Here is a 26,690-nt window from a genome sequence, read left to right on the forward strand (position 1 = left end):
TCAGATAATTGCAGGAGTAAGGGATTCAGGCATTCCAGGGCTTTAGATAGGAGTCTCAGGGTGAAGATGGCACTAAATTCGTTTGCAAGGAAACTGGATGAACAAATGCTGCTAACACTATGTGTTTAACTTGAGTTTTTGTTCAGATATTGTAAGTTGTTTCCAACATATTACAATCTTAATAGTTGCTGGGTTTACTGTCAGTTATAAAATCCAGTTTAAGACCTAGAACCTAAATAATACTACCACTATAAATAATAGATTGTGCTGTAAGAGTTTGATGGTTACATTTCTTTAGTAAACCTTGTGGTTCCAGAGATATGAACATTTGTTTGAAATGTGAGGACATAATTTGATTCTATCAAAAAGTTTAGGCTCTGCCCATTGGAAGTTATAGTGCAAACTTCCTGAGCCCCATTGGAGGGAACGAGTTAAAAGAGGTCACAAGCATGGGTTGCAACTTTCCTGTGGAAGGAGATACCAGAAGGGTATAATGTAAGATTTAACAATACTGGAAACAATTAGCTCAATAATGCTGTGGGTTCTAGTAGGTTTGTTTAGCAGCTGCACAAAGAGTTCTTGTTTATAAAGTCTAGGATTTGTGGGGGGCATACTGTACATTGAAGGTAGTGGTGTCCCAGTTTACTGAGGGATGATTAAACTCACCAAAATATTGGAGTTTTTGCTGATAGAAGAATTCATTTAGAAAACTGATGAATCTTATGTGGTCATCAGGAGACAAGAAAGATGTTCTGTAACAAGCTATTAATTAATAATCCTATCTAGAGTGATATGCAGTTGACTGAGTTGCAGTTTGTGGCTCCTTAGGGATCTGCTTGGAGGTAATATATTCTTTAACAAATATGGTGACTCTACCACAGTTGTCTAAAGACAGAAAAGTGCAAACCTCAGGTATAGAGGGAGTACTATCTTAACATTTAAACAAACTCTAGTAAATATGCAGACATGGATGCTTTCCAAATACAGAAGTGCCTCAAGGCCAGGCAATTTATGGATTAGACTTCTGGCATTGAGGAGAGCCACCTTAATGTGATCTGATTTTGGAACTTCTCTCAAAGAATTGAATGGTCTAGAACTACCATATCATAGGTTCATAGGTGTGTACTAGGCTAATGGCCCTGGAGCCTTTACAAGCCTAGCCCATAGGATTACCCTGGCATCGTGCCACCTGACCTTGGTTTCCAGTGCCTCTGTCGAGTAGAGCCACTGGATCTAGCTCTTTTCCAGATAACTACAATACACAGACCTTTATAAGCACAACATTGCCCAGCCCTTAACAACCTAATACAAAACCACTCCCCCAATAGAATTTTACACTCTAGAGAAAAATCACTAATCACTATAACCAAATCCTCTAATGTTGCAGGTGATTCTCTAAATACAAATACTGTGGCTAAACTATGTAGCCACACTGGGCCTATATTAAATTGTCAATATGGCATTACAGCGAATTCCATTTCACCGACACGTAAAAAACGAAATGCTAGAACAGAGAAACCCCAGGTCACCGATTTTTTTCCCTAGGGATAAAAATTTGGTAGACCAACAAAACAAAACACACCAGTTAAAACATTTTAAAGCAGGGGGCTTCACTCCCCACACCCCCCTAACTAAACAACTCCGAGATCGCACTACAGTGGGGTAAAGAGCAATGTCACGGCTCAGGCCAAGCAATTTTTTCCTTAGAAAAAAATCACGGACCTGAGCTTTCGCTGTTTGAGCATTTTGTTTTTTACATGTCGACGAAACAGAATCTGAGCTGCTGATGGTCTAGCCTAATAAGATTTTTGATATCATAAATGATGAGATCATTTATATATTCCATAGCTTTGCAGGCCAGGCTCATAAGGCTGACTGGTTTACTATTACTGGAGTCCATGGTGGGGTCATGCTTATGGATAGATATCACCACTTCAGTGCACCATAATTCAAGAACAAATCCTGTCACTAAGCTTAGGTTAAACAGTTACCGGAGAAACTCAGTGACAGTATTTTGGGCACTATTCACTAAACGTCCAGGTATGTTGTCAAGCACCATGGAGGGTGAATTTTTGGTCTTTGATAGCGCCTTTGGAAAATTTTGGCTCACATGCTAACACTGTGAACAAGTTCTGTATCTGATGTGTCTGGCTTACTAACAGCAGCTTGAATTTTTCTGTAAGTAAACTGTTCTGTTCTTTATCTGAGACAGTATTGTTACAAAAGAGGCAAATGAACTTGCAACTGGCCTTAGTGAGAGCTTTGTTGTGCTGCTAAAGCTCTTGGATCTGTTTTATCTAGTTTGAACAGATCTGTTTTACTGACTGGATTGCTATCCTGGTCTTTGCTTAATTAACTCTGTATTACACTGGACCAAAACATTTTCTTGGCCATTTTGGCTAACATGTTGACACTGTGAACACATTTCCATATCTGATTTGTCTGGCATCTTAACAGTGCCTTGAATTTTTCTGTAAGTAAACTGTTATGTTCTGTTCTTTAGCTGAGACAGTATTGTTAAAAGAGTGGCAAAATCACATGCAATTTGCATTAGTGAGAGTTTCATTATACTGCTAAAGGTCTTGGATCTGGTTTATCTGGTTTGTACAGGTCTGTTTTAATTGGATTGCTTTTCTGGTCTTTGTTTAATTAAGTCTCCATTTTGCATTGGACAAAAACATTTTCTTGGCCATTTTGGCTTAGATGCTGACACTGTGAACAAGTTTCTATATATGATTTGCCTGGCTTCTTAACAACAGCTTGAATTTTTTCCCCGACCTTCCCACCTTTTTGTTGTTGTGGTTTTAAAAGCCAGTGTCTCCGTCTTTCGCTCATTGTGGTAATCAAATTACCCCACCCTCCCTCTTTAACTGCTTATGTCAGTTGCGTACGCTAAGTACTTTTCCCATCCATTGGTTTACATAGATGCAGAATATTGAGTGAGCACTTAGGAAACAAGTATTTCTCTTGAGTTAACCTCCCCTTCTACAAATCAGCATTTTTCACAGAGCTCAATCTGCTTAGTATCCTTGTCATAATCTGGAGGATCCTGGATAAATCTGGTTTCATCCTTGGCAGATAGCTTTATTTTACTGTTTTATACTTTAACTGCTTTATCTGCTGTGGTGACCCCTAACGGGAACAGCCGGAAGAGAAAAAGATTTTAAACTGCTTTCAAGTACTCTGATACTGTACTACCTGAATGCTGAGAACAGCACTTCTGAGAAGCTTTACTGACAGTGTTACTGTGTAATTTGCTACTTTGTAGTTTTGGTACTTAATTGTATTCCTGCAAGTTTGTATTTTGCTGGTACTTAATTGTATTCCTACAAGTTTGGCCCTGCTAAAGGGCCCCAATAAAGTACCTTTATCAGTTTGCATCAACAAAGCACCCAAAATAGCTTTCTAACCTCAATATACATCCTCCTGTAGCTCACCAATAAAAGGACTGGACAGTATGGATATGCAGTTTCCTAATTTCTTTGTAGCCAGCTTGGTAGACATGGTCATCTTGAGATAATGTAGCAACTGTCTTATGCCATTTAATCCTTAAAGAAGCAGATACAGTATGCAAGATGTGCTTACACAATGACACTTGAGGCTAAATTCTTGCATACAAGTGCATATCAGGTTGTCAAAACCATGCATACAATGCCCACCTCACATAGCCCACAACACACACATAGATTAACATATGTTGAGGCACTTAAAAGTAATCTTCCTGATCAACAAAGATCATCTAAACTGCCAGTTGTCAAAGTTATGCCTCTACAAGCCCAAAGGCATTCAGAAAAATCAACACCTATCAGTACTTAACTCCACGCATACTGTAACCCTCAGTGGAACCCCAAACACTAAGCCCCTAAGGCAAGCAAACACACTTCCCAGGACTCTTGTCATCGAGGACTCCATTGAAATATATACTGATGCCCCCCTAACTAGACTAAGCAAGGAGAAGATAACTGTTAGTTGCTTATCTCGAGTCAGGATTCTTTAAATCATGCATGCACTCAGGTCATTATGCCACAGGTACCAGTATGATTTCATCATAGTCCATGTAGATGTAAATAACCTGTTTATGTGTCTCAGGTTAATGTGTGCATAACACTGAGCAGTGTATTACCATCACTGAGGATAACCCCACAATATGAATGAAAAATAACTGATTGGCTGTCTTTCTGGTGTCATTCTAAGGGGATTGGATGTTTCTCAACTTGGGAAGACATGGTTAACAGACTGCTTTGCTTAGCCAGGGATGGTCTGCACCTTTTCCCTCTAGCCTTTTGAATACTGGCTAAACTTTATCCACTCCATAGTGCCTTTTTTAGGCAATGCCAAAATGACAAACCTACCAAAAGAGCAAAATCAACTCAAATGAATGTCAAGGTGTTGCAGCTCAATGCCAAGAGCCTAAATAAAAAAAAAATGCAGTCCCTCCAAGCCCTCCTCACACTACAGAATATAGACATCTGTGCAGTGACTCAGACATGGTTTAAAGAGGCAGATGGTATTTCAGCAGTGCAAGATTTCAGTGTTTTCCACACTTTTAGACCAGTAGCTGCACAGACAAGAGCTAAAGGTGGAGGTGTCTCAGTAACAAGCATACCTCTAGGGTGGTCAAACAGGATGACGTGCTGAAGTTTCTTCATGTGCAGATCACCATAGATAAAATCCCCTACCATATCCTAGACAGTTATAGGTCACCCTCCATGTCCCAAGAAGCTCATAATGCATATCTGGACCTACTGGAGGCACTTAACATCCAACCTAATACCATACTCATGGGAGTTCTTGTTAACAGACAGCTATTTGAATACTTCCAGGAATCTGGAATGACCATCTCTGGACATGGAGAGAGTTCTGTATCAGGCTATATGTTGATAGTTTGTCTTTTTATGGTGGTCTGGAGTTCTTTTTGTGGATCTTTGGGATTCTGTCTAGAGGTAATATTATCCTTGACAAATATGGAGACACCACAACAGTATCCATCAGGCCTGAAAGCATGGTTGATGTAAAACTCAGGTATAGAGGACACACATTCTTTACATTTAAAATGTCTTGGTCATTCAGAAACACTAATTTAAATTTCTTCACAATAGTTATCGTACACCTTTACTCAACAAATTGCATCTAGAAGCAAATCCTACTCTCTTCACACCTCTGACTGTATACAGTTATAAAAACCGCCCTTTAATATCTATTTGCAAAAGGTTACTTTCCAAAATCATTCCAGCTGCCTGGAACTCTATCCCTTAAGATATTAGTGTGTTAGATAACCTGAAATCATTCAAGAAACTAATGCAAAAAACATCTTGCTAATAGGAACAAGTGCAGCTGCTTTCGAGACACTTATCACACAACTAAAACCCCATGCTCTGCAATTACATTCCTTACTCTGTGATGAAACTAAGTTGAAGAAAAATGACTGTCTTTGCTACTGTAGTTTTCTAGTTTGCATTCTTAAGTAGAATAGTCGATTTATGCATTTTTGCCTGGTTGACCTTGGTCATAGTGTACAACAGTCCTTGGAGCAGCCCACTGAGCTGGTTAACAAGCATTAAATAAATAAGCAGGACAGTGTCAAGATAAGACAGTTTGTTGTTGAGACTTCTGATGTTGAAAAGAGCCACCTTAACATTGTTCAAATTGTGGTTTGCTTTGTTGGAGCGTCCATTAACTGAACTCTGCCAAAAAAAGGAATTGTGGGAGCCTTTAGCAAGTAAGTGGAGGTTTTCCCTTCTAAAGCAAGTTGAACTATCAATCATCTTCAATCATTTTGTCCCTTGATGATGCACCAACTACACACCCAATGGTTGAAGCTAGTTGCCTTTTCTTTGTACCTAGGCATCATTTTTGGAGAAGCAAGGATTCCAGTCAGGACCATGGTTTTACCTGCATTTGTCACATGCATGGAAAGTTCCGATATATCTCTCTGCGTGTCTTTCGGGGTTTTGTGTCCCAGGTCATTCATTCTCCCATGAACCACCATCATGTTGTAATCATATTTGTCCTGAGAAATGGTCTTTATGGCCCTAGTAGCATCAGAGATCCTGTCACAAGAAAGGCAACTGACTGTAACCCTCTCCCTGTCTAGACTTGACTGAGGAATCTGTATCCCTAACAATTGTCTTACCAAATACAAATACATTTTTGTTAGTGGAGTGTTTCGGAGTATAAGAGTGGGAGAAATCTGGCTCTTGGTGAGTTAATGATGTAGTTCTGCATGGGGGCATGAGCTGGAGAATTTCCAATAAAACCTATTCTTACTAGTTCTAAGAGATTCTGGTAGATATTTTCAACATACTCAGCATTGTAATATAGAAATAAAGCCTGGGAACACTGTCATAGGACCAAAAATCAATCAGCACAACAGGCATTTTTACAACTCAGAAACAGTGCCAAAAAATGTGCAAAACTAGATAAAATCAGCTACTATCACAACATCCAAAATAAACATCAGAATCACCCTCAAAAGTTCTGGTCTGCAATTAACACACTACAACCAGGTAAGGTATGCACCCCAGCCTCAACATCAACCTTTTGCTCTGAAAACATAGCAACCCAATTCAATAAATACTTTACTGAAACTATCCAAGCCCTAGCTACCTTGCAAAACACCTCCAACAGTCCAAACAACCCTATCTATCTCTCACCACAACCCAGCTCCAGCCACAAAAATGACCCCATTCAATTTTTACTACATCCCGTTTCAGTCAGTACTATAAACAGATTACTAAAAAAAAACTTAAACCTACCACACTTGCTGCAAATAACCTCCCAGCAGAGTTTTTGAAAATTGCAGCAGAAGCAATAGCTTACCCAGTGGCCATACTCATAAATAGATCAATATCAGAAAAAACAGTCACTTCCATCTGGAAGATCCCCCACATTATTCCACTACACAAGGGGGAAATTTCCACCAAATTCAACAACTATCACCCCATAGCTATTCTGTCTCCCCTATCCAAAATATTAGAGAGAGTCATACATTTCCAACTCATGGATTTCCTACACACACACACAAGCTCCTATTGCACACTCAGCACGGCTTCCAACACCATCACAGCACAACAACAGCCCTCATAGCCTTTACTAATATGGTTAATAGTTACAGAAATAATGGGCAATATGTATCTACCATATTTTTAGACTTATCTAAAGCTTTCGATGTGGTGGATCACAATAAACTCATTGAGGTCCTCTCCAAATTTAACCTCAGCAGCTCATCTCTTTCCTGGTTCCAAAGTTACCTTTCAGGACAACAGCAAGTGGTCCTGTGGCAACAGCAACTTTCCTCACTCCTCCCAGTCTCCATAGGTGTTCCACAAGGCTCCATGCTTGGTCCCCTACTTTTCTCTCTCTTCACCAACCAGCTCCACACCACCACACTTCATGCATCAGTAATACAATACACAGACGACTCAAATCTAATATGTTCAGCCTCCTCCCTGCAAGACTTGCATACCATAACTCAAGATTCCTTTCTGTCTGTGGAAAATTGGCTCATTGATTCCCAACTTATACTAAAGCCCAACAAAACAAAACTACTTCTCTTCTACCCAACCAGAACTCCCACTTCCCCCCAGCCCTTTATTATCCACTCCAAAAACCAAACTACCATCCTCCCAACCACTCACACCAAACTGTTAAGAGTTGAAATTGACAATAACCGAAAATTTGACATCCACATCACTCAAGTCATAAAAAAGGTCCACAAAAAACTAGGTCTATTATATATAGGAATAAGTCATTTTTAACTGTCAGCACTAAAGCTACTAATGCCCGTACACACCTCCTCTCAACCCTCCTATATGCTTCCCCTGTACTAACCAGCCAACCTACACAAAGCTGACCTCTCCAAATTAAATACTTGTTACAATAAAATAGCCAAATTTGCAACAGATGCCCCATACAAAACTCACCACTATATATCACTTAACTCAGCTGGGTAGAACTTCCCCAGCTACTTCACTTCAACCAACTAACATTTGCCTTTAAGCTTCTACAGAAACCAGATAATACCCCAGCTCTCCAAAATCTTATAAGACAATACATCTCCTCTAGATCCCTTCGCTCAAAAGCAAACTTCTCCTAGATGTCACAAAAGCCAATAACTCAGACGGGGAATCACTCTTCTCCTATTATACTTCTAAAACTCGGAATAACCTCCCATCTTCTATAACCAATAGTAACTCTATGACACAATTTTAAATCCTACTAAAATCACATTTAATAGACACGTGGCTTTGCCCTTGTAACCATCCCAGCTATCCCCATTCTCTGCACTACTAACCTAATACTACTATTCAGCTTCACTATCCAAAGTCTACTCAGTTAGTGTCAACTATTGTACCTACACACAAACATTCATACATTAAAATAACTCCTACTCTCTTCATCTCTCTGAACCGTGCAGAATCATGCATGAGTCAAACTTACCCACCTCTATACAATAGTATGTATCTAGCATAGACAATAGCATGTTTCCAGCATTTCCAGCAGTAAGTTTCTAGCATAGACAGTAGTATGTTTCCAGCATTTAGCTCTGTACATATGCATTGTGAATTTCCCCAAGTATTTTTATTTACTATTTTTTCTATGTACTTCACCATGTGTACATGCCTACCTTTCATAACAAATCTGCTTGCTCTATTCTAATTGACAATTATTATTACCTGTATAAACATGTGCTTTTCTTTATTACTTTAATTGTATAAACGTATACATGCTTACTGTATTATGTAATTGTTACTACTTATAATTGGAGATTTTCTCCCAGGGCCTCCACTGAAAAAGGACCTGTATCCAGTCAGACTTTCCCAGTAAACAAATGTTAAATAAATAAATAAATTTTGTTGAGAATGTGAAGGCAGTGAGGATGAGGGTGTCAGTGTATATTTATAGTTGAGGGAGATGGTTCCAAATTAGTTAAACAATAGCAACTTTCACAGAGTTATTTCTAATGAGTAAGACTGAATTAATAGTAAACATGAGGTAATTCCTACAATGCCTGATGACATCAATTGCTAATAGGCTAGCAACAGAAGGGAAACAGGTTGGCTGACCTTCCATAATGTCCACTGCTTCAAGTATTAGATGAAGAAATACATAGGTAAGGTAAGTGTGACTAAGACGCTTAATTTAAATCTGCAAATGATAAGCATTTATTGGTGGATAGAGCAGTGATGTGGTTTCACAAACAGAGAGGAGTAGCTGGTCTTCATCTGTAGTGCAGCAGTACCTGTATTGGATATCAACAAGTATCATTGTTTGGAGGGGCCCACTCACTGATATAAAGGTCAACATACATTTTTTTAGAGAATAGCACGATGCTAGGGGAATAGTCAGAACCTAACACCTGCATCTATATAGTGCATGTTGCAACTCTGCTTCACTCCACATAGCATTGTGCAGGAACACTAAAAATAAGTGCCAAAGATTCAGAAAAAAGCTCTTGAAACTCAACAACCAATAGCAGTTACATTTGTAAACTACCTCCAAGTAATTAAAACTCCTGAATTAACCTCACTCTCTCTACTCTAACCAGAGAGGGAAAAAACAGAATTAAATTCTAATAGCTTGACTACTTCAGCAGCAAAAATACACTGGAGCTACTAACTGGAATTTGTCAAAATGAGAGCATGAAATACTTAGCCTTGTTGTTATATGGTCAAAATTAGGATGGTGATAAACAAAAATAATAAAAACTGATGAAACTGGATGCAACACTTGGTAAACCAAACACACTATTAAATAAAATGGTAAAGAAATAAGCACTTTCATCTCAAACAACATATACGCAAGACTTCATCAGATATCAGGTATCTAATGAAGTTTTGAGTATATGTTATTTGAGATGAAAGGACTTATTTCTTTAACATTTTATTAAATAGTGTATTAATTTTACTGAGAATTGCATCCAGTTTCATCCGTTTTTATTAGTTTGTATTGTGTATTTCATCTTGACAAACAAAATAACTTAAACTTGATAAAAATGGCTTATACTGACAATTATAAGCCAATAACAGAAACAAGTCATATTGGATCAGAATTGCTAATGATAAAAGGAAAGAAAATCACTATAAGCTCTTATCCAATTTTTGCAAGGCCTGGAGACCAGGAACAGATAGACTGAAAGGCCTGGAACCAACAATGGCTGGATTTAAAAATAATGTAAAATACCTTAAACTAATAATAATAATAATAATAATAATAATAATAAACTTGCATCAGCTGAGAATTGCTGCAGGTAACTTAGAATTGATAAAAAAACTGTAAAAATCACTAGAAGCACTTTTGCAATGCATGGAAACTAGCAGCAGATGGGTTGGAAAGCCTGTAAGCCAGCAACATATGTAGTTAAAATAAGGGCCAATGATTAAAAAAGGGCTCTCAGAACACAAAATCTAACAGTAATTACACCTAAAGACTACTTCCAAGCAATCAAAAACTCATCAACTAGCCTACTTCTCACTTCTCTTACCAGAGGAGAAACAAAAGGATTTAATGCTTAAAGCTAATCCATTTAAACAGCAAAAATGAAATGTATTTATTAACTGGAATTTTTCAAAATATGTTCTTAAAAGAGTGTAAGCATTTAACCCATATGTTACAGTGACAAAATGAGGACAATGTTAAATTTGGGTACCTATATTACAAATAAAGTCTACGCTGTCTCCCACACTTCTTTTGTGGTTAGTGCAACATAACCTTCATGATACCTCCTCAAGATCTAAAGAAGTTAAAGTCCCACTTTTTCCCTTCTTTATTAGGCTCATGATTGAAAATAATGCTTCCTTTGGCATGTACCAAGGTAAATACTTAAACCAATTGAAGAGAGTGCAGTGTTTCCTCAAAAAATAATGCAGGTCTAAGTCCATGTAGCTGGTCTAGTACAGTAAAATCCCTATCCACCTATTCAGTCTTGTACATACATTTGAGGGATATATGCTTAGCCTTACATGCTACGAACAACCCTGCACTCCTTGAACTCCTTCACCTAAAATTAACCAGTTCTACAGCAACCATATTCTCTAGAGACATTAACATATATCACCACATGAGCAATACTAGCTGGAGCAAAAGGTACCAAACACAATGTACCCCTAGTTTCTGTAATAGGTTCCCCTTACATATAAAACAGAACACCTCTCTGGCAACTTTTGTAACTTTTCTCCCTGGGCCTCCACTGAAAGTGGACTCCTACCCAGTTAGACTTTCCTGGTAATCAAATGTCAATAAATAAATAAATAAATAAAATTTAAAACCAATCAGGATTACTATATGAGTGTGGGGAAAATATATGCATTGCCAGATACCATTTTCTTGCATCAGTACTAGGTGATATGGCTTAGTTTTTTGATAATAAGAACCTATGGAAAATGTTGCATCACTCCACAAAATATCATGAGAAGCTATTTGTGCTCTGGATGACACAACTGCATATGGTGATTACTTTTTCAATGGCTAATTTGAAACCTTCAGAAATAAGACATAGGCCAAATACCTCAGCACTTTGATACATTTTACACTTACTTTTATTCAGCATGAAATTATTTTATTTTGGTATCTCAATCTCATATGATGTTGTTCCCTAGTCTGGCCCCTACTACTGTGCCATAAATTATATTAACAGTGACATCAAGACCCTCAATCATATGTGCAACTTCTCTCTGAAGCACTTCTGGATCTAACAATATAGCAAAAGAAATCTTAGAAACATATTCCTTTCCAAAAAAGAATAAAAGGTTTAAGGCTTGGAACTTTCTTATCAAACTGTATTTGCCATAGTCCTTTGCATCAAATACAGGAAATACTCTGGATTCTGGCATGCAAATGCTACTTCTTCAACTGTATGAACCATGTAGGATAATGCTTTTTATAGCTGTATTCAAGTCTTGCAGATCCACAAAAATATGACTCTTCTCTGGTTTCTGTAGAGTAACCGTATTGTTAACCCATTAAGTAGGCTCTATACATTCATGAAGAGCACCATTTTTACCATGCAGTTTAGCTCTGCTGAACTATAGGTCTCAATGCTACTGAAATTTTCCTTATGATATGCACTAAGGGGAACACTGTAGATTTTGTCTAATCATGATAACATTCAGGCAAACATTACTGGTCTGCAAACAAATGTTTGAACTCTAAATAAATCATCATATTGCACCTTTATTTTCTGATCCACAAACTAAGTATTCAAACTTTATTTTTTCAAAGGGATAAAAAAAATCAAAGGCAAATATGCAGTTTCAAATATCTGAAATTGAATCTTGCATTTCTTCTTATTATATTCAAACAGAACCATTGTATGGTCATTTTACATGATGACCAGAAGAAGGAAGCAATTTATGCAACAAATAATACAGATTGTTTTCCTTCAGACCCAGGGTTTCAAACATTTCAGCCAACACTACTTTGCATTCTAGTTTAGTATCTAGTTTGCATACCACACTTTTATTAACTGTGAGATTTTCTTTTCAAATGTCTAATACAGCATCTTGTCAGAGCAGTAGCTGAGTTCCTCAAAGAAGCAAATGAAAAACCTTATTCAAGCCATTAACCATTTAAGTTTCCATGTATATATGCAAGTGTTTAAAGGATACTTGAATGAATGAATACCAGCATCACATCATTGCAAACTTCTGGTTGGCATTTAAATGCTGGTAATCCATTTCAGGATTGACAATCACACAGCTATATTCCCTGACAACCTACACCCAAGGTAGCCTTCTCTTTGCCCTGCCATAGCCATGGTTCTGCATATAGTAATCATGACATGCATGTTGCTTTATCTTAGTCACTGTGCTCAGCCTCAACAAAATGTGTACCTAAAAATAACTCATGTTCATGAATCTGTTCTAAAATATATGCAGTTGTTTCAATTGTAAATTTGTTTCTTTCACTTTACATTGTTTAACAAAGTGATTCCTTTTGACACATCTTCTACATGTGATTAATAGTAAGGCATTTATTTTTATCATGCTTACAAACCACAGCTGCTACATACATTTTTCTGTGCCATGACTATCTTGCTTCCTTGCTTCTCATATTTCTCAGACTTTCTGACTCACATTGCTTTTTTTTGTCTTTATTGTTACACAAAACATGCTATACATATCACATATTAAATACATCAGTGAGCTCTTTTAACTGTGACTAGTAAATTTTACTCAACCATAAACAGAAATTACTTAACATTAACTCATTCAATCTGGAGCAACTCAGAAAATGCCGACTGCTTACTTCTACCATAGGAACAACAGTGCAGCCTGAGCTCGTTTTCAGATAATCCATTTGTAACACCATGCAGAAAACACATGTTCATAACTCTTTAACCATAAGAGCTAGACGCAAAATGTAAATGCAAATGTTGTTCAGTAGACACTGATCTTTCCGCTGGTATAAATGTTGATAGTGTATATCTAAGTCATTACTAAATATTTGCCAAGGAATGCTGATATTATGCATATTTTTTACCTTTTTGGTACAACAAATCACAGTATCTTAGTGAACATACCATGGAGACCCATACAATTTGTAATTAGTTTGTGTGAATGTCAGCTTTAAAATATCTTTAAAATTATATCTTAGCCATTACTGTGTGATGATCCTTTACTGAGATATTCACAGAAATATTATTAATATTATATTTCTCATAATCTATCAATTAAACAAAGCATTATATCTCATGACCTGTAACAGAGAGAGACTACATAACAGTGTACAGGTTGTGTGGCTCAATGTCAGCTTCAAAATGATCCATCATGTGCGTCATCAAGATGCTCCCTCGCAAAGATATGGGCATAATAATGAGAAATATCCTAATTTCCATAATGCAACAAATAAGCTGGGTATTTGATTCATGTCCTTGTCATAGATGAGCAGTAATTTTTTTGCAGAAACTAATGTTTGTTCTCTTGTGAATATTACACTTCACCCCTGACATTGCCTTACTTCCTTGCATACACATTTGCAGAAATATGGCAAAATATTAATTTTCATAATCTTACAAGCAAACAGACTATGATATCTGTCCATGTATGATACTCCAAATTCATATTATTACATGAAGTTGTACATTTTGATAGTGGCTACAAAAGGATACCTCATTCTTTACCTTGCCATCTTTCCTAACAAAGTTATTTACCAAAATCTGAAAAAAATCATTAAGTTTCATAACTTAATTCATAAACAAACTGTAATCTCTGTACATGTGTATATCATACAAATACAGATCATTACCATGCTGTAAGTACTGATACTGTCTTCAAAATGAGTTCTTACTTAGCATGTTGATAGGTTCCCCAGCAAAGTTATTTACCAAAATATGAAAAAATATCATAAATTTCATATCCTAAATCCTAAGCAAACCGTGATATCTGTATATGTGTATAGCATACAGATACAGTTCTTTTACCATTTTGTAAGTACTAATACTTCTTCAAAATGAGTTCTTACTCATGTTGGCATGTTCCCTACGACAGTTATTTGTCAAAATATGAAAAAAATACAATACGTTTCATAGCCTAAGTCATAAACTGTGATATCTGTATGTGTATAGCATACAGATACAGTTCTTCTACCTTCTTGTAAGTACTAATACTGCCTTCAGAATTACATCTTACTTAACATGTTGACAAGTTCCCTAGCAGACATATTCAACAAAATATGAAAATTATCATAAAAACTCCTGCATGATTCCACATACTCAGAAACTAGAACCTGGCATGTGCATTCATCAATGTGATAACGACTTTTAGTAATGTGAATAACAGCGGCAGCTGATGGAAGTTTTACAAGGGAAGTGATAATGACTCAGTATTATACAGTAACTGCACATATTATAAATTAGTAATGTGATAATTGTTAGATTTTATGAATATAAGGCTGAAATTAATTCTGTTGTAAATATGCTGAAAGAAAAAGCTTGCTTAAATGCAGAAACAGAGTTTAGTAATATGTGATCAGCAGTCATACTAAATGACCATGGCTTGGAAAATAAGGAACCTGCTGAATGGAAATTTTTCCCTTACAGACTTAAAAACAGGATGTATGCAAGAGCAAAAATGCAAAATCTGCTTTTAAAGAATGGACAATCACACTGTCAGAACAATGTGTTTCCTCAAAAACATGTTTTTCTGCATGGACAACAGGACACTTATCAGCACTGGCAAAATAACAGATGTTCTTGTACAAAGATCCAAATAGAATACAGGATGTTCACACTGTCAGAAAAGCTGGTCTCTTACAAGACATTCTTAAACAAGGAAGCTTAGTATTGTTTCTACAGGATGAGCAATTCTCCAAAATAGAATATCAAGAGGAAATGTATATGTTTATGCATGACTAAAAGTGTATATAAAGAGCTGTATAAATCCAGTTATGTTAGAGGTATGATAGGGACTCATTTGTCCTGAGGTAAATGTTATATCTCTCACATCATCTGTTCTATATGAGAAGTAAAGTTGGAACAGTACTTTAAGCTGCAACGTTGGTCCGTTTGGTTTATTATAAAAAGTTATTTGTTACTGCTCTCTAAAGTTGATGCTGCAAAGTATATTCTCTCATCAGTGTATATTCCGCAAGTTTCTGTATGCAACAGACTGTAAATGCAAATATAACCAGACTTTGAATTTTAGCAGAATCCAGCCAGCAAGACTGAGTGTCTTAAGAAGACTTCAAATCCATCCCACAGCAAGCAGCACCAAGCAAGTAAGCTCCAGTAAGCAGAGCCGTATAATTTTTCAGTGGCAAGCTAGCCTGCATTTGAACCTACAATCTGCATTCAAACATAGGGGGAGTGATGGTAAGCCCTGCAGAGGGTCACTTCAGTCAAATTGCAGTAACTAACATTTGTACATATGTGTAAATCCTAAACAGAAGTATTCCAGTTTATGCAGCTTGCAGTAGTAACGTTTTTTAGACGTCTAAAATCCGGAGTGAGACTAGTTCAAGAAATTCGGAGTGCCATAAATTCTCCAAGAAAAGGTGAATGTCCACTTGTACAGCAGTCCGCTGCCTGTTGTGCTTCACCAGCTTCTCAAGTGACTATGAAAAATTTCTAGCCATCAGCAACAACAGCCTGATCACCTGTTTTCTTGCTAACTGGTAAGACTTTTTTCTGTGTCACATATTTAGTGTGGATGATTTTAAACAGTTTGTATATTCTTAAACAGTTTGTATATTCTTAAAACAGTTTGTATATTCTTACATAGTTTGTATATTCTTAGACAGTTTGTATATTAGACAGTATGGATATTATTTATAATTCATGCAGGAGTAAACCAAACTTTAGTAAATTGCAATGTTGGTATACACAGCACATTAGTAAATGTAAAACCTTATTAGGATAGGTTGATAGTAAGGGATTATGCAAATGTATTACAATATTTGACTGGTATCTCAAAGAAAACCATGTGGAATATGACAAATGTTTATGCCATAAAAAAGTATTGCATGATATTGCTAAAAAAATAGACTGTGAAGACAGATCTGTTCATGATAAAGAATTAACTAAGGGTAAAGTGTTTCCATTACATTCTGATGTTGAACAGTTATGTCCTGTCACCACATGTGAGTCAAATCAGTTACTGATAGAACCCCTAGTACATTTTGTTACAAAAGAATGTAATAAACTTCTAAAAGACAGACACAATGAGTTCAGGAAGCTTAGACAAGTTATACATACATCTTTTCAAAAGGGCATAGGAGTTTCAAATTCAGCAGAACAGCTTACTAAGGAATGTCAGAAAAACCATGCAACATTACAGGAAATTGAACAGCAGTTGCAGGATAAAGGAAATAAATTAGCTGAACTGACAGAGACTGGGAACTTCCTGCATACATAGCTAATCTGTGCAAAAGAAATATATTTTATAATATGTTTATGTTTTGAAAATGGTTAAGCATACATGCTAGGATGGTAAGGGTAAATCATTTTTAAATGTTTTACTTTCATTTAGTTAAAGCAAGACATCTATCAGTACTACAGTAAAGTAAAGCATATGAATGCCATTCATTAGCATAGTCAAAAGGTAAACAAAACTGTTCTAGTGTATAAAAATTAAATAAAAATAGTTAATAAGAATAAAAATTTAAAGTCACAAGACTGACATGCTTGTATAAAGATATACAGATACAAGACAGACATGCATGTATGTTCTTTTCATCTAGAGTACATTTGTTTACAATACACAAAAGCAAAAGGCAGACATTAGCAAATATAAATAATATAAATATAAATGTGTTGGTTAAACTAATATCTATTTTGTTTTTTACAATTTGTTTATAATTATATAGTAACACCAAACAGTTAAAGTTCTGAATTTTAAAAAGAAAATCACAGATGGTATTTGTCAAACAGTTTTTGTAAAATTAATGACAGGACAGTTAAATAGATAAATAAATAAAAAAATACTAAAATCCATTTAAGCTAATTGTAAAATAATGTCTGTTTATGTAGTATAAATGCATAGTTATGCAAATCACAATCACATTAAAGGAAAAATGTCAAAAGAATTAACTATAGTTTATAGAATATAAAATGTGAGCTCAGACCTTCCTAGACTAGATGAATAGTTACAGGAAATGTTGGAAAGATAAGATAAACAACAAGACTGATTGCCAGACAAGTAGCTTGAGTTTTTCTATGCATCAAGTACAGCCAGCAAATGGGCTATAGTATACATACAGTTCAAATCAATTGTGCAGAAGGGTATAAATATCTACTAGAGGTAGTAAACAGCAAAAGCTTTATAAAAATGATCAAATCAGACAGGGGTCTATAGTTTGGTAACCTAATAAAATAAATGTATAACCAAAGTGTTGGGCTGACATACATTCTATTCTCACAGCATAAAGCAGGTAAATAGTGCTGCAGTACTACAGGGGGAGGGGTACTTTCTCAGTTTTACACTGACTGTATAAGGAGGAAGGGCACTTTCTCAGTTCTACACTGACTGTATAAGCAGTACTGCACAAGGGTCTGAAATACAGCTATAGAAAAAATAAACAACAAGGGTCTAAAATAAAGCTACAGGAAAAAATATCTCATTCCTTCTTGACAATACTCTTTTAGGGAGAGGAAAAAACAGGTATTAGTGTATTAAAAATACTGGTAAACTGGATTAAACCTAACAGAATATACAAGAGATGGTTTAAAAAACAAGAGATGGCTTAAAATTTATTACAGCTATACAAGAGAAAGTAAAGATATGTAAAAAAATTGATCAAGATTGGTCACTATTTTTATATGTTTTTGACAAAACAATGTTGATATAAAAATGCATTAATAGGTTTTAATTGTTGAGTATGCAGTTTAAAATAACAGGAGCCTTTGGTGCCAGTTCCACTAGATATTTCTAGAGACATAAACATTTTTCAAGATTTTGCTTAATATTAATGTTATTAAATCTGTAAGATTAGACTAAATGTACTTTACAGTCTTTGTATGTACAAATGTGGAAAATTTCAGTACAAATGATAGTCTTTGTATGTACAAATGCAGAAGAATTCAGTACAAATTAAATTAATGTCTGGTAATGAATATGTGTGAAAAAACATATTTAAAGAAAACAATGGGTCCAGGATACCTACTAGATTGAAATGCATAAATAGCAAACAGTCTGTGTAAATACATACTGATCAGGATACATTGTAATAAGTTCAAAAGTAATTTGTCAAGTTGTAATATCACTGGTTTTACCCCAGTAAAATAATTGCTTTCAAATATTTATTATCTAAGCCCAGTTCAGTACTTTACCAAGATGTTAATGGGCAGTTCAAAGACATGACCACAATGTTATGGTTAAAATGACATTGAAACTGTATATTTTCAGTAGTGTATAAATGCTTGCAGTAGCACATGGTTCTAGTCTCTTATAATTAATTCAACAGTTGCAAAGAGTTAATGGAACAGTTCTAAGTCATAAATTAAATTATGTGATTGCAAAAGAATAAATGAATCAAGTTAAACTAAAGCAGACACAGCTCATAACTGATAACATATTTTCACAGAATGGTCTGCAAAAGAAAAAGTTTTAAATACATTCAGTTTTTGTAGTAATACTTAATATCATTGTATTAACTATGTAAAATTGCATTTTGACTTGTATCAAAAGAAAACTATAGGTTTGTTTCTTAATATTTAAAAACAGAGGGAATTGTTAGATTTTATGAATATAAGGCTGAAATTAATTCTGTTGTAAATATGCCGAAAGAAAAAGCTTGCTTAAATGCAGAAAAAGAGTTTAGTAATATGTGATCAGCAGTCATACTAAATGACCGTGGCTTGGAAAATAAGGAACCTGCTGAATGGACATTTTTCCCTTACAGACTTAAAAACAGGATGTATGCAAGAGCAAAAATGCAAAATCTGCTTTTAAAGAATGGACAATCATACTGTCAGAACAATGTGTTTCCTCAAAAACATGTTTTTCTGCATGGACAACAGGACACTGTTATCAGCATTGGCAAAAGAACAGATGTTCTTGTACAAAGATCCAAATAGAATACAGGATGTTGACACTGTCAGAAAAGCTGGTCTCTTACAAGACATTCTTAAACAAGGAAGCTTAGTATTGTTTCTACAGGATGAGCAATTCTCCAAAATAGAATATCAAGAGGAAATGTATATGTTTATGCATGACTAAAAGTGTATATAAAGAGCTGTATAAATCCAGTTATGTTAGAGGTATGGTAGGGACTCATTTGTCCTGAGGTAAATGTTATATCTCTCACATCATCTGTACTATATGAGAAGTAAAGTTGGAACAGTACTTTAAGCTGCAACGTTGGTCCGTTTGGTTTATTATAAAACGTTATTTGTTACTGCTCTCTAAAGTTGATGCTGCAAAGTATATTCCCTCATCAGTGTATATTCTGCAAGTTTCTGTATGCAACAGACTGTAAATGCAAATATAACCAGACTTTGAATTTTAGCAGAATCCAGCCAGCAAGACTGAGTGTCTTAAGAAGACTTCAAATCCATCCCACAGCAAGCAGCACCAAGCAAGTAAGCTCCAGTAAGCAGAGCCGTATAATTTTTCAATAATGACTTACAATTCATTACTGCAAGGTTCTGCACGTTCAGACAAAGGTGATAATTGTTGTACCCTGTTGAGAAGACATTCATGACATCCCTGGTGCAACTACAAGTTAAGACTGACTCATTACTCTCTCTCAGTAGTAGTATAACATATTACTGAGCAGTTCCTCTCACCTAAATTCTAGATAAGCCAGAAACATTGCCCAATATATATGGTTGCTCCATGCCAGAATTAATGTACAAGTAATAACATGTATCCCTCTAACCCATCCATGGGTTACAATGAGGCACACAAATAGCAAAGTCAAAAATATCTAAACTATCTGGTTGATCCATTTAAGAAGTAGTGCAAAAGTAATAATAGCATTTATCTCACTGAACCATCCCTCTGATTCAAATCAGACACATAAGTGACAAAGAAAGAAATATTGTCCAAAATATCTGGTGATTATTGCTACAAACAGTGTAAAATCAGTAATACCATATGTCATAAAGTGTAAAATCAGTAATACCATATGTCAGAAAGCACCCTACATTTCTTCAGAAACAGTTTAAAATCACACCCTAAATAAATAAATTTACCCTGCTGTACCTGCAATATGGAGCACCCATACTTCTTTGACTTTAAGGCATCGCTCCTCTGCTGTCTTAGACCCAGACTGTGGTAGTATCTCCAGTCTCACAAAGCAATCAGTACACAGAATTGTTCTGATAAGATAAATAGAAGGATCCAGCAGCAATGTAGGTAAATTCCGTTGTTGTTGTGTCTTTCGACTTTTCCCGGTTAGGGGTCGCCAAAGCGGAACTGCGGTCCGCTAATGATTGGTAGTTGATTTTTACATGCTGAGTTACCAGACCTGATGCACCACCTTCAACGAAACAGAAAGGGAATTGCTACTTCAGGACTCTCTATTTATTTTGACAAGAACAAAGAAAACTTATGTCTTGGGGTGGAGGTGTTATGCAAGTGGTATCTTGGATTGCAATAATCCAGTTGGCTGCCACCATGTGCTTCATCTTTGTATATGGGAGATTTGCATTGACACTGATCTGCCAGATGCTACTCACACTGGTGGATGACTTACAGGTTACAGGATCACATTTTGGAACAGTATGTGTACCCAAGCCAATGGTTTACTGTTTGGAAAGTGTGAAATATACTATGACTTGCCATATGAAGATGGTACAGTGGTGGTAGGGTCAAAATGTGCAGTTTGATGCTGCTCCACTGCTATCCAAATCTCTGGTGACATGTGGTGGACCACCGATCTATATTTCAAATTCACATATATTCGTAGTGGTGATTGCAGCACCTTCTGCACAGATTCAAATCAGCTTTAAACATGTCTCAGTAACTTCATTCTCCATGATGAGGAGAGGAGGAGCCCTGTTATGGCACTTGTTTTTTTTATGGAATCTTCCATGGTGATTAAAGTACAGCCTTCGAGCCATGAAAGATTCAAGACCCCCCGACCTCCTATTCTACACAGAGCAAATGGTTAATGAAATACCCAGTTAACTTATTTTGACTTAATTTGTGTGTTATCAAACCCAGATTTCCCTGGTGTTAACTACTTATATGGAGTTGATCACTTATCTTTTGCTCACATAAATGTATGGTTTACTGATATTATAATAAATAATAATAATTATTATATTAATTTATTTCTGGTTTATAGATATTCAGAGGCTATTTGTGATTGTCTATTACAGATGTAGCTATCTGTGTGCTCTGTATACATTATAAGGTGCTTCACTAGATGTGTATATTGCAAGATTGTTGAGATAGCTAATTCTTATTTTGATCAAGGTATCCTTGGCTGTTGCTGTCTAAGTGGGCTGCCTGGAGTTGATTTGTTCATGTCTGTTAGTTATGGCTGTTTATATGAAATAATAATAGCATGCAAAATTGCATCACAATAATGTGAATAGATTTTTATAAAAAGTAACTTGAAAGTGCCACATATCACATAATACCAGTCAGTAGTCTTTGTTTTGTTCCTGCAATGTAGATACAACCTATTATAATCAATAGCAAGCACGGGACTCACAATCAGCGTGTCATGTGCATCGTACTCACTTAAATCTACAAATGCAGTTCATTGTACTTCATGACAGTTTTGAACATGGCCTCACAATTCCATTTACAGCTTATGCCAACTTCAACAACTTCAGGACCGCATAACAGTGTGGAAAAAAAGTTGTGACTGAAAAGGGCCACCAGGTTTCCACTTCACCTTCCTACTACTTAAAACAAATTTTGAAAAAATTAAATACATAAAAACGGATATATTACTATAAAGCTAATGATATTCCATGCTCCTGTTTTACTGATACTTTTACAGTTAATATCTCCGTGATGGAAATTTTAATATTCAATATATTGTTTTAATGGTTCTTGTCTTCACTCTTCCCTGGGGTAGTCCAGATGTCATGTAATTTTCAAAACTTCTCCTTCAACAGTGGGGAAAAATCCTAAATGATTTTCACTTAAGGCAAGGTGCTGCTATGAAGTTGTAGACATTTTTGCATGTTGACAGTTGTGAAAAAAGCATGCTGTATGTGATGTATACAAATGACGAAATGAGCAATCATACAGAAATCAGTTGAGTTTTTTTTTTATGTTTTTATGTATTTCCCATGTGTTACAGCACCTTGCTAAGATGGGCATAAAAAAATGGTAAATGAAAAGACAAGAAGGTGCACCATATGCTGCAAAACGTGAATAAAAATCTTCTCCTTGATGTAGTAAAACACATTTATTGTATAAAACAATAAAACAGCTGCAAAGTAAGCGCTTTCGCGTTATAACAAATGCTTCATCAGACATAAAGCACTAAACATAAATCCCATTAAATACATATTCTGATGTCACTACCCAATTAAAAACAACAAATCAGAGCTCTAATGCTCAAACATATACACCTGACTAATTAAAACAAACAAGCAAGTAAAAACTTGATGACAATTTTAAAAACTTAGATAATAAACTAGTCATGTTGGTTAACAATATAAAATTAATGTCGAAGTGATCTACTGGTTAGAAATGGCTTCAACGTCACTCTGTCATTTAGGCCAAACTTATGTGCTTGTAATTTCAGTATCCATTTGGCCTCCCTTTCTTCTGTAGTGTTCCTAACATTGCCTAATCTGCTAGTAGTGGATACTAATTCCAAAACTTGAAACTTAAAGCTATGGGAACAGCCTTTCTCTATGATATGTCTAGCTAGGGCATTGGTGGTATTGCCCTTGTTGACAGCATATAGGTGTTCCCTTATGCGTTCCCTTAACGATCTTGTTGTCATACCTACGTAAAAAATACTGCAGGTTTGACAAATGGCAACATAAACCAGGTTGGTGGATCTACAATCCGCATATTGGCTGAACTTGTAAAAATGTCTTGTTGCAGGATGAACAAAACTATCAGAGCAAGATATATATTTGCACTGATTGCATGTTTTGCAACTGAACGTGCCTGTTCTGTGTAAATTTCTAGTTGTCTGGCGGGCTCTATCATAGCAAAGTAACCTGTTGAGAGACAGCATATTTCTGTATGCTACTCTAGGTCTCTCATCAACCAAGCTCTTTATCCGTTCATCAACCATTAGTAGCCTCCAATTTCTGTTAAGGACATCCATCACATGATGGTTCCTGTTGGTGAAGGGAATAACTATCCTATTCGTGGTTGTTGAATTACTGACTTTTCTAGTAGATTCATGAGGATGTATTCTATTTATCAATGGTGCCCCTATGTTCTCCCTGTAAAGGTCACCTCTTGCAATTTCTGCATGTACATGTGTCTGGTTGTAACCCCTAGATATAAAATTCCTAGCTAGTACTGATTTGTAATGATCAAAAACACTTTCTTGAGATGTCAACTTAGATACCCTTAATGTTTGGTTCCTCACTAAATTCCGGTGTACATGCCTGGGATGCATGCTGGCCCGATGAAGGAGATTATTCCTCCAACATGGTTTCCTGAAAAGCTCCGTTTCAAAGCTGGTAGCTCCCTTACTGATCTTAACATCCAAAAACTCAATGGCATCAACAGAATAGTTGCATTCAAAACATAAAAAATCAGTTGTCTCATTTAAGTAGTTCACAAAGCTTAGCAATTGCTCAATGGTGCCTTCCCAAAGCAAAAAAACATCATCTACAAACCTATTGTAGTATCTGAGATGTTTATTATGGTCAAGGCTAGTATTCAAAACATATTGGTCTTCCCATTGTGCCAATACCAAGTTGGCATAGGCATTGGCACACGGGGTGCCCATCGCCACCCCTTTCGTTTGTAAATAATATTTGTCTTCATAACAAAGAGCATTGTTCTCAAGAACAATTTCAAGGAGTGACATACACTTGTTGATGATGTTAATAGATGTTTTTTTCTTGGTTAAAAATGCTCGAACATGTTCCATGCCAACATCATTGGGTATTGATGTAAACAACGACTTCACATCCAGTGTAACTAAAAGACTAAGGATGTTAAAAGGAGAAGATTTGCCATGAATAGCTAACTTCTCCAAAAAATGTGGTGTATCACTAAGAACATGTTGCACCTCTGAGACAAAGGGTTTAAGCAATTTATCTAAGTAGATGGATGAGGGTTCTGTCAACCATCCGCGACTAGATACAATAGGTCTTAAAGACGGATTCTTCACATCTTTGTGAATCTTTGGGAGGCCCCTGAAAGAGGGAACAAGGGGCTTATCAACTAGTAAATACAAATAAAGCTCATTATCTATGACCATAGTTAACAGTAAATCATATAAACCAGCATGTACTTTTCTGATTAAATCATTTAAAATACAATTAGAAATAGGGAGATATGTCTCCCTGTCAGCCAACATAGAAAACATTTTATCTAAATAAATCGATTTATCAAGGATCACAATGGCTCCACGTTTGTCAGCTTGTCTTATCACTATATGTTCATTACATTTCAAGTCTGCTAAGGCATCTTTCTCGCCCGAAGTCATATTGTAAAAATTCGGCTGAGCATATCTATCGTTGTAAAGTTCAAACAAGTCAGACTCACAAGCTTGTTCGAATGCCTCTAACAGGGGGTGCTGTGGAGGCATAAAATTAGATGGTTTTCTAAAAGGTCTATGTAAAGGATTACTGGCGCCAACATCCTGACCAAATAATAACTTAAGACCCAAATTCCTGGTAAAAAGTTTGATATCAACAATGATATCAGTCAAATCATTGCATCCAGAGGGTATAAAACCCAACCCTTTATTCAGGATGGAAAGCTCATTCCTACTCAAAGTGTATTTAGAAAGGTTAACAACTAAGTCTTGGAATTCGGTACCTTTTTCATGTTGTGGGAAGACTCGTCCATGTTCTTCCTCTTCCCCACTCTCCCTTGGGGCGACCAAGTCCTCCTTTCGTGTGGTTTGAAGGGAAGTGGAAAAGAAGGCAAGCCGTCACCCAAGCCAAGTAATTCTTCTTCAGCTGATATGACAAAAGGATCCATGGACAGTTGTTTCCTACGAACATCAGGAACCCTGTGACAGGTTGGAGTATCCAAGTTGGATGGTAAATCCACTGTAGCATCATTAACGGCGTGAATCTCAGCCTGAACAACCACTCGACGCTGCAACGGGATGTCTGTAACAACTTGCAAGGTTTCAGACACGTTCTGTGAAGACGGAGCCAAAGAATCGGCTCCTTTTGATGAAGTCATCATACAGGACGAACTCGTCGTAGCATCAGCAGTGGGAATTACAGGATTTAAAGGTGTAGACCCTGCTTTCCGCGATGGTTGATGTGCCGGTGGATGAGAGGAACCAGGTTTGGAAGAAAAAGTGTCACGGGGCCAGGAGAAAACCTGGCTGTTGTGAAAATCTAAGAAATCCCTCTCCAATTTCTTCTTCTTGTCTAATAGGGACCTGGAATCAACCGATGACAAGGTGCGCTTTAGATCTTCCGTAAATAACAGTAGTTCATCATTGCCCAACAATTTAGTTAGTTCCATATTTGTTGTTTTAATTTCATCCATTAACTGGTTGATTACTTGTCCGTAATGCTCAATGAGAATCCTGATATATGAAAAGCCAGTTTCTAAGTTGAGCTTCTGCCATTTCGACAGGAGCTCAGGGTTGGAATTCCCAAACGTGGGCATTTTTAGTACCCTTAACCCTCTTGGAATTAGCTTAAACTTTAAGCAGGCTTCCATATGTAAGCTCTGCCATTGAACTGTACGTAGTTTTTGTAATTTGGTTTTGAGTTTCCGAGTGGTCAGAACGATATCCATGTTGTTTTTAAAATTGTAATTATTATTGTCCGACTTATTCAAGTCAGTAGCTGTTAATTTCAGTAACGGACTGGTGTCCATTCGGACATATTCCTCAAGAATAAAAGGTGAACTCGATCCAATAGTGCAATTAGCTGATTCAGATGAAGCAGCCATGTTCCAGCAGGAAAACCAACAAAGAAAAAATACAAAAAACAAATAGTCCCTGCTAGATGAAGCACCTCCAAAGAAGAATTGAATACGCAAATGAAAAGACAAGAAGGTGCACCATATGCTGCAAAACATGAATAAAAATCTTCTCCTTGATGTAGTAAAAAAATGGTAGTCACTCAAGTTTTGTATTGTAGACGACAAGGGACTGCACATCAGAAATGTGAGAAAGCT

Source organism: Protopterus annectens, chromosome 1.part1, assembly GCF_019279795.1.
Source record: "Protopterus annectens isolate FY-2018-M chromosome 1.part1, PAN1.0, whole genome shotgun sequence".
Classification (NCBI taxonomy): domain Eukaryota; kingdom Metazoa; phylum Chordata; order Ceratodontiformes; family Protopteridae; genus Protopterus; species Protopterus annectens.